Genomic DNA, 12,053 nt, shown 5'->3' on the forward strand with positions numbered 1-12,053 from the left:
AATGTAAATGGCTCTTAAAAATCATTGTATGCATACGGCAGTAGATGTGAATGTGAATGTCGATTCGAATTTGAATGCGAGTGCGAGTGCGTCGACAGTGATTCTGATTTCGTTAATGAAATTTTTCGTTGACTCGTGAATGCAAAAAGGGATGAGGACACTGGCCACTCCCCTCAGTTTAATTGCGTATTATTCGCTCCGAAACGCTGCCGTTTCGTTACCCTCCTGACTTAGTGGTTCAGAGCAAAAGGGTTCGAATCTAATTATTTTACAATGTATGCATGCCGCCATCGTATAAATGGGAAATGGGGTATAAACGAGCTAGCTGTCCTTGTATTTTTTCTATAAACAGTTCAAAATCCATCAATATTGCTTTCATAAAGCACATAACACATCTTTAAAAATATGTCAAACGGGGAAATTGGACAATTTTTCGCATTTTTCGTACTTAGTTTTAAAATTTCAATTATTTTTTACTTTAAGTGGTTATAAAAAATTAACATAACTTAAAAAAATAAACTAAAGTTTTGTTGCTTATTATTATGTACCTACATAGCAATTGTTAGGGAAAATATTGCTTTCAAAACACAAGAGTATTTATTGAGAAGATAAATTTGGGCTTTTATTGAGAAATGCAAAATGTTGATATCCAAACAAACATTTCAAATACAAGCCACAAAATTATTTCTCTACATTAAAAATGTATACCGATCTTGTGATCTACATTATCTTTTAATCAGTTGGAGGTATCTTTTTGATTTTTGTTTTGCTGATAATACACAATTAGTAATAAGAAAAAACTAAGCGCAGATCTTGATCTTTCTAAAATGCTACAAAACCCACCGGGTTTTCATGTAAGATACATACAGAGAAGCACGAAAAGTCGTGAAAATTGCTTGGTCATATCCTCGTTGATTAGTGGGCAAAAATGCCCAAAAAGTGTACCTCTATGTACATCTGATTTTTGTAATTAATCTCATGCTGCGACACTTCCCACTTTTCGGTTTGCAACTGGATCTCTCGGATAAGACGGGATGGATCAAAAGTGCTGGCTCACGTGGAATAGATTACTTAAGTTTGGGACCCAAAGAAATACAAAATAAAAAACGTATTTCATTATGTTGATTGACGATGAATAATTTGGAAATGTAATTATGATTTATACGGTTTCCCTTGGGCCGATCTACGCCGATCGCCGAATAAAAAAGGGGCACGGACAGACACAAGTATAAAACTAAAATTTTACGGTAATGTTGCAATGAATGCCGACGAGATGGATGGATGGTTGGATGGATGTATTGACTGTCATTGATTAATGCTCCTTGGCGCCGAAACTTGGGAAAAGTGCAACTAGACACGCGTACTTGGAAATATAATGTGCATGTGCAGCAGCAGCAGGAAACAAAGCAAAGCCGCCGAGGTGCAACGCCCATGGATCTGGGATCTGGATGGTTAGGAACAGGATGGGAGTAAATATAATTAACTGCTTATCGACGGGGTGCGAACAAACCGTCGATTCATCTTGGGATTGGGATTGGAATTTGGAATTGGAATCGGGTGTACAAGTAGGAATGCAAGTACATCAAGAAAGAACGCTGAAGTTGAGCACCTCGACTATCAGATACCCGTTACTAAAATAAAGGGTGAGCGAGGGAGATAAAGTTATGAATTATATTATTTGCTCATATCTTTTTAATCTTCTTCTACAGTTCGAAAGGTATTAATACACACAACTAAATGGCATTTACACTTCTACAAAATTCGAAAGGATGTGGGGGTTAGACTTTAATTCCGAGATCTCAGCGTTTATACGGACGGACATACGGACAGACGGACGGACATGGCTAGATCGACCACCTGTAACATACCTTCCGAAGAATACAATATACCCTTTAACTCTACGAGTAACGGGTATAAAAATCATACCAAATGATCACGGCACTTTGTCTTCGGAATTCGAGAATAGGTCTTTGATTTCTTATAAACACTACAGGTTAGTTACCTGGGAACTTGGGTGTATGCGATGGATGCTTGATGAGGAGTGCATATGATTGATGGATGATCACCATATGCCGCTTGGATCATCAGTTTGAAGGACGAAGGACGAGTGTCATCGGAGTGGTGTCCATCCTGTGCGAAAAAACCGTTTACAGGTTGCCAGAAGATAAAATCGGTAATTGGTAATTGGCTTTTCGGTTGTTGGTCCCTTTTGGCAGCAGGACAGGAGCAAGCGGCGGCAGGAACAGAGTGAAAGGACTGGGACTGGGGTCGGGATTAGAGAGATCGTAGCTGCAGGTTGACAAGTGTAGATCAGGGTCCTTCGGTCCAATGTCCAATGTCCGCGTCCTGAGTAATTACACACACATGAAGTGAATAGGATAATTAGTTGTATTTGCCCCTTTGTGTCCTTTGTCCTGCCGCTACCGCTACCGTGTCCTTTGCTCATTTTGTTCTCCCTGCCTTTCTGCTTTCTGCTCTCTGCTTTGCTTTTCCCTACCATTTGGCTGCTGCTCGAACGTATTTAACGCTTTGCCGCATTGTTTTGCCTGCTGCGTTTGTTCGCCGCCCTTTGTCTTTGGCAGTTAAACCCCTACGGGGAATATAGAGGTATAGAGGTATAGTATACCCATAGGATAACCCAGGATAAGCAACCTGTCCTAGCGCATGGCGCTACGATCTCTAGGAGATCCTCGAACGGGCCAGGGATCAGCCAGGATATCGGCATTGTCCGCCTTTGTTCAACCCGCTTGACCTATTATTTTAATTATTCATTCGCAACACTGTGCCATTGTCAGCCCGCCTGTCAGCATTGTACTTTCGGTTTCCCGTCTTTGGTTTTGCCATCTTCGGTTTACGGCTTTCGTTTCGTATCGGATCTGTTGTGTTAACCTCCCATATAGAATAAGAATGTACGGCGTTACGCATCCTCATCCGCATCTCAACTTTTCCAGGTTAATCCCACGTCCATTCGGATCTGGGCCATTGTTTTGCGCTCTTCGCTCTTCGCCGAACTTATGAAAATTATAATTGTCTTAATTTAGGAAAACACAAAGATTACAAAGCCAGGCACAATGGACAGTAGCTCACAATATGTAAAGTCTTTTACAAAACAAAATATACGATATGAAATGATTTATTGAATATAGCAGAATCCTTCTCTATAAAAACAATATTGTTTTAAAAAATAAATAATATAATTATTTTATATGCTTCACTTTCGTGAAAACTTAAGTAATCTCCAATTTAGTTAATTTATACTTAGTATTACTTTTATAAAGTAGTTTCCGTATTTATCATCTGACGACTGTCTAGTTTGCTCTTTAAACGCATCTCAACCCTTTTGGGTGGTTGAACCTTCATTTCAAATTTGATTTGAAGGCAATTTTTTGGCCTAGGACGGGGGCGAAATATTTATATTTCTATCTATACCAGAGTACCCGGGCACTGAAACTGGCGAAATCAAACCCTCGGGTTTTCGGCACATAAGAGCAAGTCTATATGGCGTATGGTATGGAAATTTCACCCGGCTCACTTATGTACTTAAACGCAAACCCATGGCTGTCCGTCCATGGCAATAATCAGAATAATAATAATCAGAATAATAATAATGGCTGCCCTGATTTTCGGGCTTGTGGTTGGTGGCGTTTTGTAAATGATGACGCAGCTCGATGGCGTTATAATTAAGGTTCACATCAATGGGTAGCGGCGGCGGCAGGCTGGAGAGGATGGAGATGGGAGATGAGTGCCACCTGGCATTAGGTAAAAAGCATTGCCCAGCAACCGGAGAAACCTCTGCCCACCTCATGGTCTTACTCAAATTAATCACTATCCCAAAAGTCCGCCTTTAAAAAAATGTATGGGAAAATCTGGGGAAATCGTTGTCAAATCACTGCTACATAGACGGATTAGAAGTTGACTCCTTATAAGGTAACTCGTAATTTTATAGATAAAAGACAATTAAAATAAGAATCGGGAAGTACCAAAAATCACCCAGAATGGATTGACATAAAAATCTAAAAAAAAAATACATCAATTCGAAAGTAATAACATAAAATATTTTATATATTATTTTAAGAGAAATCTACAAAATGTATAAGTAAGCACTATCATATTTTCCCATATGCAGCTCTCGCCTGTGAGTTAATTGAATTAAAATCTGTAGCAAGAGGGCAAACGATTCCGAGGCCCATCTGAACTGTCATTATTAATAAGTAGGAACCAGATCAATTAAGGGGCCTGCATTCCCGAACCGAAAGCTAAAGCTCCATTAAAACGGAACGACGACAATCGACCAAGACTCGTGTCATTTTTTGAAGAGTTGTGCTCTACAACTGAGGCGGTTAATTGCAGGTCACGCCAAGAGCTCCAGACGGGATGTTCTATAACTAGTCTTTGTGTCTTCGGACCGACCCAAGATGTTATTAGAGTTAAGATCACCCCGAAAAACCATCACCATCTCGCGGAGCTGATGATCCGCAATTAACATTGACCACACCACCGTCATGCGTCCCAGTTTGTGGTCGCATATCAAATTATTCTCAAAGTTGGGGGACCCGAAAAAATATGTCTTGAAAAAAGCAAGACTTCCTTTTCAATGGTTCAAGAATGTGTGCTCCATGCATTAATGTCTCGCACTTTACCTCGGTTTTTTTATGATGTTTAAATAGTTCGCCTGTAAAATAAGTTCAAATGTGACACAAAAAAACAAAATATTTTATTAACTTTGAGGATTTTTATTTCTCAAAATCCTTGCTTAGGAGATTTTTTAGTGAGCACATTTGAAAATAGGGATTCAAAGGGAATACGATTTTTAATACGATTAATTTGTCAGATAAAAATTGATTAATTAAATAAATAATAATAATTTTATCTGAATAGTTTAATAATTCGCCTACATGTTAAATTAATTCCTGTGGCATCCCTAAACCTTGAACTGGGTTTAATCCGAAAGCACTTTAAAAGCAATTCCAATGGAAGTAGGGGCCCAAACCACTTCTCCGCTCCTCTCGCCACTCAAAAGCCCCAATGAAAGAAGCTGACAAAATTGCATCTAAAGGTAAACACAGGGGAATGCAAATATTAGCAAACACTGCAAATCATACACATAATTGGAATTCATGTGCATTTGCGAAGTGAGTGGGGGAGACTGAATGTATGTGAGTGTGTCTATATGTCCTTAGAAAGAGCATGGAATACTGGACTCCAGGACTCGAGGACTGCAGGACTTTAGAACTCCAGGACAGGACTCGGGGTCTGCGTGTTTGGTTGTTTGGGTGTGTCGGCCATTGTGCAGGACGACGATGGACCGATGTGCATTGAGCTATAAAAAACAATGGCATTCTATGTTCCAGGGAGCACACGTTTCAGGACCAGAACCATTCATGGACTCCCAATCCCAATCCTACGGTCCAAACGACCAAACATTTTCATATATGAGTATTTAATTAATCCGTAGTTGACTCAGGGCAGCCTTTTCTTTGCCATCCCAATTCCAATCCCATCCCTTTGGCAGAGAAAACTCCAGAAAAACTGGGAACGAGTGGAGATTCAAGAGAGTAGCCTCAATGAATTCAAAAATACAGTCGTACATAACCTTAAAGGTGAATATAAAATAAGAACCCAAAATAGAGAACGTTCTTTTATTGCTATTTTGTATATTTTAATAATATAAAAAGAGGTTTATTAAATAATTATAATAATAATAAAATAAATAAATACCCAATGGTATTGGAACCAAAAATTAAAGGCCAAAATATAGATTTTGAGTTAATTAAAGTTACCTATTTTGTCTTTTTTTATAAATCTATAAAAAAAGGTTTAATAAATCATTTTCAACATTATTATCAAAAGTTGTAGAGAAATATTTTTTCGATTCAATTTAGTTGCGTGTCCATAAATGCATAAATCAAAAATCTTGTACAAGGAAAGAAAGGGGGTGTTATGTTCAGTTCGGTTCAGTTCCATCGCTATATAGTATATGCCGCCTTTAATCGCGTTATGTCGTTCTGCCTGCCAACAAGGACGAGCCCTTTTTTCAAGAAGGGAATGCAATTAAATATATGTACGACGAATGCAGGGACTTATGTGAATTGAATCAACAGAAAACAGAACATCGGGTGGTTGAGGAAGAGGAGGAAACATCCTTCATGGGAGACATTTTGTGTTTAAAGAGCTGCGAGGAGAATGAGAACACGGGCCACTCGAAATCAGAGCAAGGGTGAACGAACAGTACAGAACAGTTTTATAATCTCTCGAGGATCCTCATCGCCCTAGCTGTCATCCTGCCGCGCTGTCACAACCATCGTCGTCAGTCTATATAGAGAAATAATATAGAAATCGGCCATTGGCAAACGCACCCCACAGTGCTTAAATAAACATTAGCTTGAGCTAAAAAATAAATTTTGAGGATGCTGCCGGGAGACCGGGATGATGATTATGATTATTATGATGATGATAATAATGCGCAGGGAGATTTGTTTCTTTCCGTCTCTATTCAACGATCACAAAGAGAGTCCTTATGTACAAAAGGCACTTATGTGAAACATTTTCTGATTCAAACTGATTCCCATATCGTTGTGATCCCATATCCCATATCCCTGGGATATTCCATTCTCCTTGCGGGGGTTAAATTCGCATGGCTTCTGTCCTGGCCACTCAACTCGACGTCATCTGTCGTGAACAGACCGACCGACCGAACAAAATGGAAAATGGCCAGGAAACGAATCCTTCATCAATTAAAAAAGTCCTCTAGTACAGCCGTCGTCTGTCATCCATTTTTATTCTGCTCCTGAATGAATCGGAGTCTGCCAAGCGTCTGAATGGAACAAGAAAGCTCTTCAGATCAGTTTTACTTTATTCTGATTTAAAACCTTTTAATTGGATCGGTTGGTTTCAACTGTACGATTTCGATTTTTATTTTCTTTTACATTTAATAATAAGAGATATTTCAAGAAAACGGCATTGAATCTTATGTAATTCTTTAAGGATCTCTTTTAATTAAAGTTTCCAGGCCTTTTAACTCGATTGATTTTATCCATCTATACAAAATACAATACTTAACAACAAAATAAAAGACTGACTTCCGACTAAAGGCTGACTAACATAGCAGCATATTCCCCGTGACCTTTGTATGTTTTCAATGAAATGTCGTTGCCATTATCCCCGACCGAGGAGGCGGAGTTTAGGGGCCAAAGGACATTGTGCGAGAGTGTGACAGGACACGCTTCGTATGTGTGTACATTTGTGGCCCCCAGTGGTCCATACGTTTTTTTTCTAGTGCCACAAACTGGCTGAACAAAACTGGGGGGAACAACACAATTAAGTACCGCTTATAATGGATGTTCTCGTGTCAAAAGCCCATTTTTTGCGGACTGTTAACAGCTCGGATATACGATATACACAGAGATGTCGGCTCGAATGTGTATATATAAGCTTAACAAATGCGTATTTGTATTTGCCGGAGGTATGCAGGTGGAAAATGTTATCTTTATTTTAGTGTATCATTTTAGGCCGATGCGTGTGAATATTTGTGTTGATTTTATGTACATTGTGTATTTACGGTTTTAATGTTTTATTAAAACAGTAATTACATCAAATAATTGTGGCAGATGAGCTTAAAGGAATTCCCAAACGAATGGCTCTATATTTAAAACTAATTCGTATTGTTTTTTAAAAATATTTATACTTAATTTTATAAAATTGACTTAATAATAAGAAATGTAATATAGAAACAAATAAATTAAACTGAAAAATCACAAAACTCTATAAATAATTCTATAACTTTTTCCGATCACTCCTTTAATACAATAATCTCAAATAGGTAAACTGGATATTTTCAAGCGTTACCTTGATATCCATCACATTGCCAAATATCTTGATAATCTTGTATGAACAACTGGTTTTAGGGGACATACATCATATAGGGGCTATTTGAATTTCTAACCCTGTCTTCTCATTGGTTTCTGGGATGTCGTTCGAATCCTTCGAAAGGGGTTAATTTCACACTCATACATATACATATATTCCACATCCGATGGGCGGAGGCTTTTACCATCGAGAGTTCATTTTCATCGAGGTCGGAAATGGTATGGAGTTGGAGATTTCCTTGGCCAGATCATCGGGCCTTTTGTTACCTTGTTTTGTTGTTGCACAGGTGCTTTGTCCTTTTCGCAGCAGGACCTCCCAAATCCTCGTCCTTTGCAGTCATTTAGTCAGTCAACTGCTCTCTGTGTTCTGCTCTTCTTCTCCTATTTTCTGCGGTATTATTTGCTGTTACTTTTGTTACCGCCGCTCGTTGTTAACAGATTGCGATGCGATTGTTTTCAAAAATGAATAAAGATGGTGTTGGGCGATAGCCGCCGCCTGGTGACGGAAATGACGTGAATCCAGGGGAATCCAGAGTCCGGAATCCAGAATCCGGAACATAGAATACGAGGCCCCCTTCGGCATCTGGGACCCATCCAAAAGCCGTAAAAATTGCGGATTACAATCGCGGATTTCCATCGCACAATTGTTTATTATTGCTGACTGCCTGCTGTCCTGCCCCACTTTTTTTTCTTTTTTTTTTTTCTGTTTTCCCCCCTTGGCTTTCAAATGCCCTTTTTATTTTTCCCGCTTGCCTTTTGAGCCACTTGGTACTTGGTATAGCCCCCCAGAATTTTCCCCCCACAAAATGACAGACAAAATGACAAGGACAAAGACGAAGTCGTCGGCGGCTCAATTCTCACTGGTGTTTCGGTTGGTTTTCTGGTTGGTTTTTTTTATGTCTGTTCCACACGAGAAAACATTTGTATTTGTGAACGGACGACTCCTGGAGAATCCAGTCCTTCGCCGTTTGCGCTTTATTTGGTCTTGTTTGTTTGGCTTTTTTTTCGCCCCCCAACCTAAAGAATCTTAAATTTGCTAATTTGTGAACTTTTGTGTTCGCATTATAATTCGCTCCGCTCTGTGTTCTGTGTGCTCTGCTTTGTTTGGCATTGGGAATTGGAATTGGATCCGGAATCCGGATCCCCCTCAAACCCCCCTTTTACATGGGCGTCTGTGCTTTTTGCTGCCCTTTTTCTTAGCTTGCAAGTAAATTAAGCGGCTCATTTTTTGTGATTGGGTGGCAGCGCCCCCCTTCTCGTGCATAAAACAATTCAATTTAAGTCGATAACATCTTAATTTGAATTAATAAATGCTTAACAAACGAGTTTATCTGATTTTGTCTTGATTAACAGTGCAGTGTCGTTATTATGTAATTTGAGATTTTATTTTTTATGGTTTAATGGATATATAATGCAGTTTTTGGTGGAAATGAATGTAAATGAAATATTTTCAAATATTTTAGAGTTCATTCCAGGCTTGAAACAATTTGTAATGGTTTAAAAATAAAAGCATTGTTTATTTTTTAAGCGGTACTCATAGAATATTAAATATTTTTGTAGAGTTCAAGTGTAATGGAAAAAAAGTTGTGATAAAATTTGATAAAAGGATCTTGTTTTTTGGAAAGTTAATATTTTAAGATTTTAGTTGTATGTCAATTTCTAGCATTTTTACCTATATCATTTCGTATTACTTTTATATAATTATATTTTTGTTATATTTATGTTTTTTTTAGATTTTTATGTCAAGTTCTTCTGGGTGATTATTGTTACTTCCAGCTTTTTAGGAGAGAATTATATATCTTTTAAGATGATTGAAAACCGAGAAGAAAATGCTAAAAACAGTCATCAAAAATATCTATCTATTTTTTCAGCTTTGTCTTTAATAATTTTCGTCAGAAAGGCCCAATTTGTCGTGTGAAACAGGCTCATTTAATATTTTTCATATTTTTTTTCTTCTTCTTTCGCGGCCATAACGCGGCAACGAGGCAGGGACGAAGAAGAAGAGGAAGTGCGCATTAATTAAAATGTGAAACCTAATAAATTTAAATTACAACTTTCAATAAAAACTTTTTAACGCCCACCTTTTCTGTTGAGCCGTTGTTTCGTTGACTCCATTCAGAGGACTATGCTTCTATGATACTTCTGATTCTGGATGAAAATTATGGTTGGTGGAGGGGGGGTGGGGGTTTTTGGTAAGGAAGAACTTTCATGAGTAGAAATTATTTAATGAGCATGAAAATTGCGGGGCAGCGAAAACGACGCTGAAAAGCAACGCACCCATTTTATAATTTTATTATTTCTTTTTTTTCGCCCTTTCAGTTACCGGAGTTCAACCCCAAAAAAAGGAAATGCTGAAGGAAAAACATAGCGCGACAAATAGATAACCTCAGGTAAAAATTAATAAACATCCTTCCGTCGACTGTGCGGCCATCCTGCGTCCTTTCGGCGGAGTAAAATTGCCGCGGGAGGCAAAGACAATATCCTTCCCCCTTTTTTTGCGGAATGGAATGGGGAAACCGAAAGGAAAACAAAGGAGCCCGAAACCCAAAATCCAGATGGATAGCGGCGGGGGAAAGCCCCGTTGTTTTTCTTGTAATCAAAAGCGTTTTCATTGTTTAACAATTAAATTGCTGGAAAAGGCATCATTAGCAGTCGCAAGTCGCGAACTGCCAAAGGAGCAAAGGAGCAGCAATGGCGGCGAAAGGAGCATCAGCGACACATCCACAATCCAGAGTCCTGAATTCTGAATCCAAAGAGCATCCTGCAAAGGAGGTCTCGGGCTAAGAACAAAGAAACTGCGAAGAGTTCGGCACAAAAACACAGACCAAGTAAATGAAAACACCGCTCGAATACCCCACGGTAATGGGTCGCAGAGGCATTCGCAGTTAACCCATTAATACAGCGAAACAAAATAAATACATTTATCACATTTATTGGCAATTTTCGACCACACACACCAAACCAACCACAACAACATTTGAAATTAACCGAAATTTTAGATAAACCAATTATTATTCCAATTATTAAAATTATGCTGAAAAAAGTGTAAATTTAAAGTTTTTTAAGAAGATCCAGAATAAAAACAAACTCAATAGGATCCAAATAAATTTAAATAAGAAAAATTAAAAATATTAACTACTTTGTAAAATTGTATACTTAAAAAAACAGACTTAAAAGACTTTGTTTTCAATGGCGCCCGAGCAGGGACTTTTATTAATGATATTTTTTTCAAGGTTTTTAAAGTTTATACAGTTTAGAATGATTTTTCACTAATGTTTAAACTTAAAATAAACAATCTTCCGAGTTAATAAAAGGTTCTTCAATCATTTATTTTAAAGAAATATTTTTTTAGAGATATTTTATCTTTTAGTGTAGCAGAAGTAGAGCCAAAGCAAAGTTCACTTTCTGGCAGACAGAAGCAAAAGTTGAATCACCAGACAGTAAAATGGGGTGGTGGTCTAAGCTTCAGGAGATGCGGATGAGGAGGCGGATGCGGATGCGGATGAGGTTGGGTTGTCTCTACGCATTACGGAGAATCAATTTCCAGGGGGTTGGGGGAAATTATGAGGAAGCTGCGTTACCGTTACTGCCGGCAGCGACGACCTTCTAGCCTAAACTTTTGTGCAAACAGTTGTTTAAATATCCAGCAAACACGAAAGGGTTAAATTCATAATATGGCCAAATTAGATACAGGCGGTAGAATAACATAATGGAATAGCGCAACCCTTTTTGTCGTCTCTGTCTCAGCAGTCTCAGAATCCAAAAGCCCACACCCCTTATTATTTTGCTTATGAATTCCCAAAAGGAAATTTGCCCCGAGTTCGGTTACACAAAATTGTTATAATTTTTCTTGTCGACCGAGCGCTGAAAAGCTGGAGCATAACGGAAGTGAGCTGAACTGAACGTCTGTTCGCCCATTTAAATTAGCCTTGTCCCCATCATCTAGGTGAAATTGTCGTGTGCCAAAGGAGTTCCACTTCCGACTTCTAGACCATAGACCAAAGATCCCACACCCCGACAATCCACATCTCTGAACGCAATCTAATTTCATTACGCCTCCTCTAACCCCGGGCCATTTCATCCCAGCCCATCTTCAAGTAGTAAAAGCTAATAAGCCCCTTCTATTGTGCATCTGCTTGAAGATTGGAGATAGAGGATTGAAGATTGAGTAGCCGAAAACGGGGAACT

The sequence above is a fragment of the Drosophila takahashii genome, chromosome X (assembly GCF_030179915.1).
Source record: "Drosophila takahashii strain IR98-3 E-12201 chromosome X, DtakHiC1v2, whole genome shotgun sequence".
NCBI classification, from domain to species: Eukaryota; Metazoa; Arthropoda; class Insecta; order Diptera; family Drosophilidae; genus Drosophila; species Drosophila takahashii.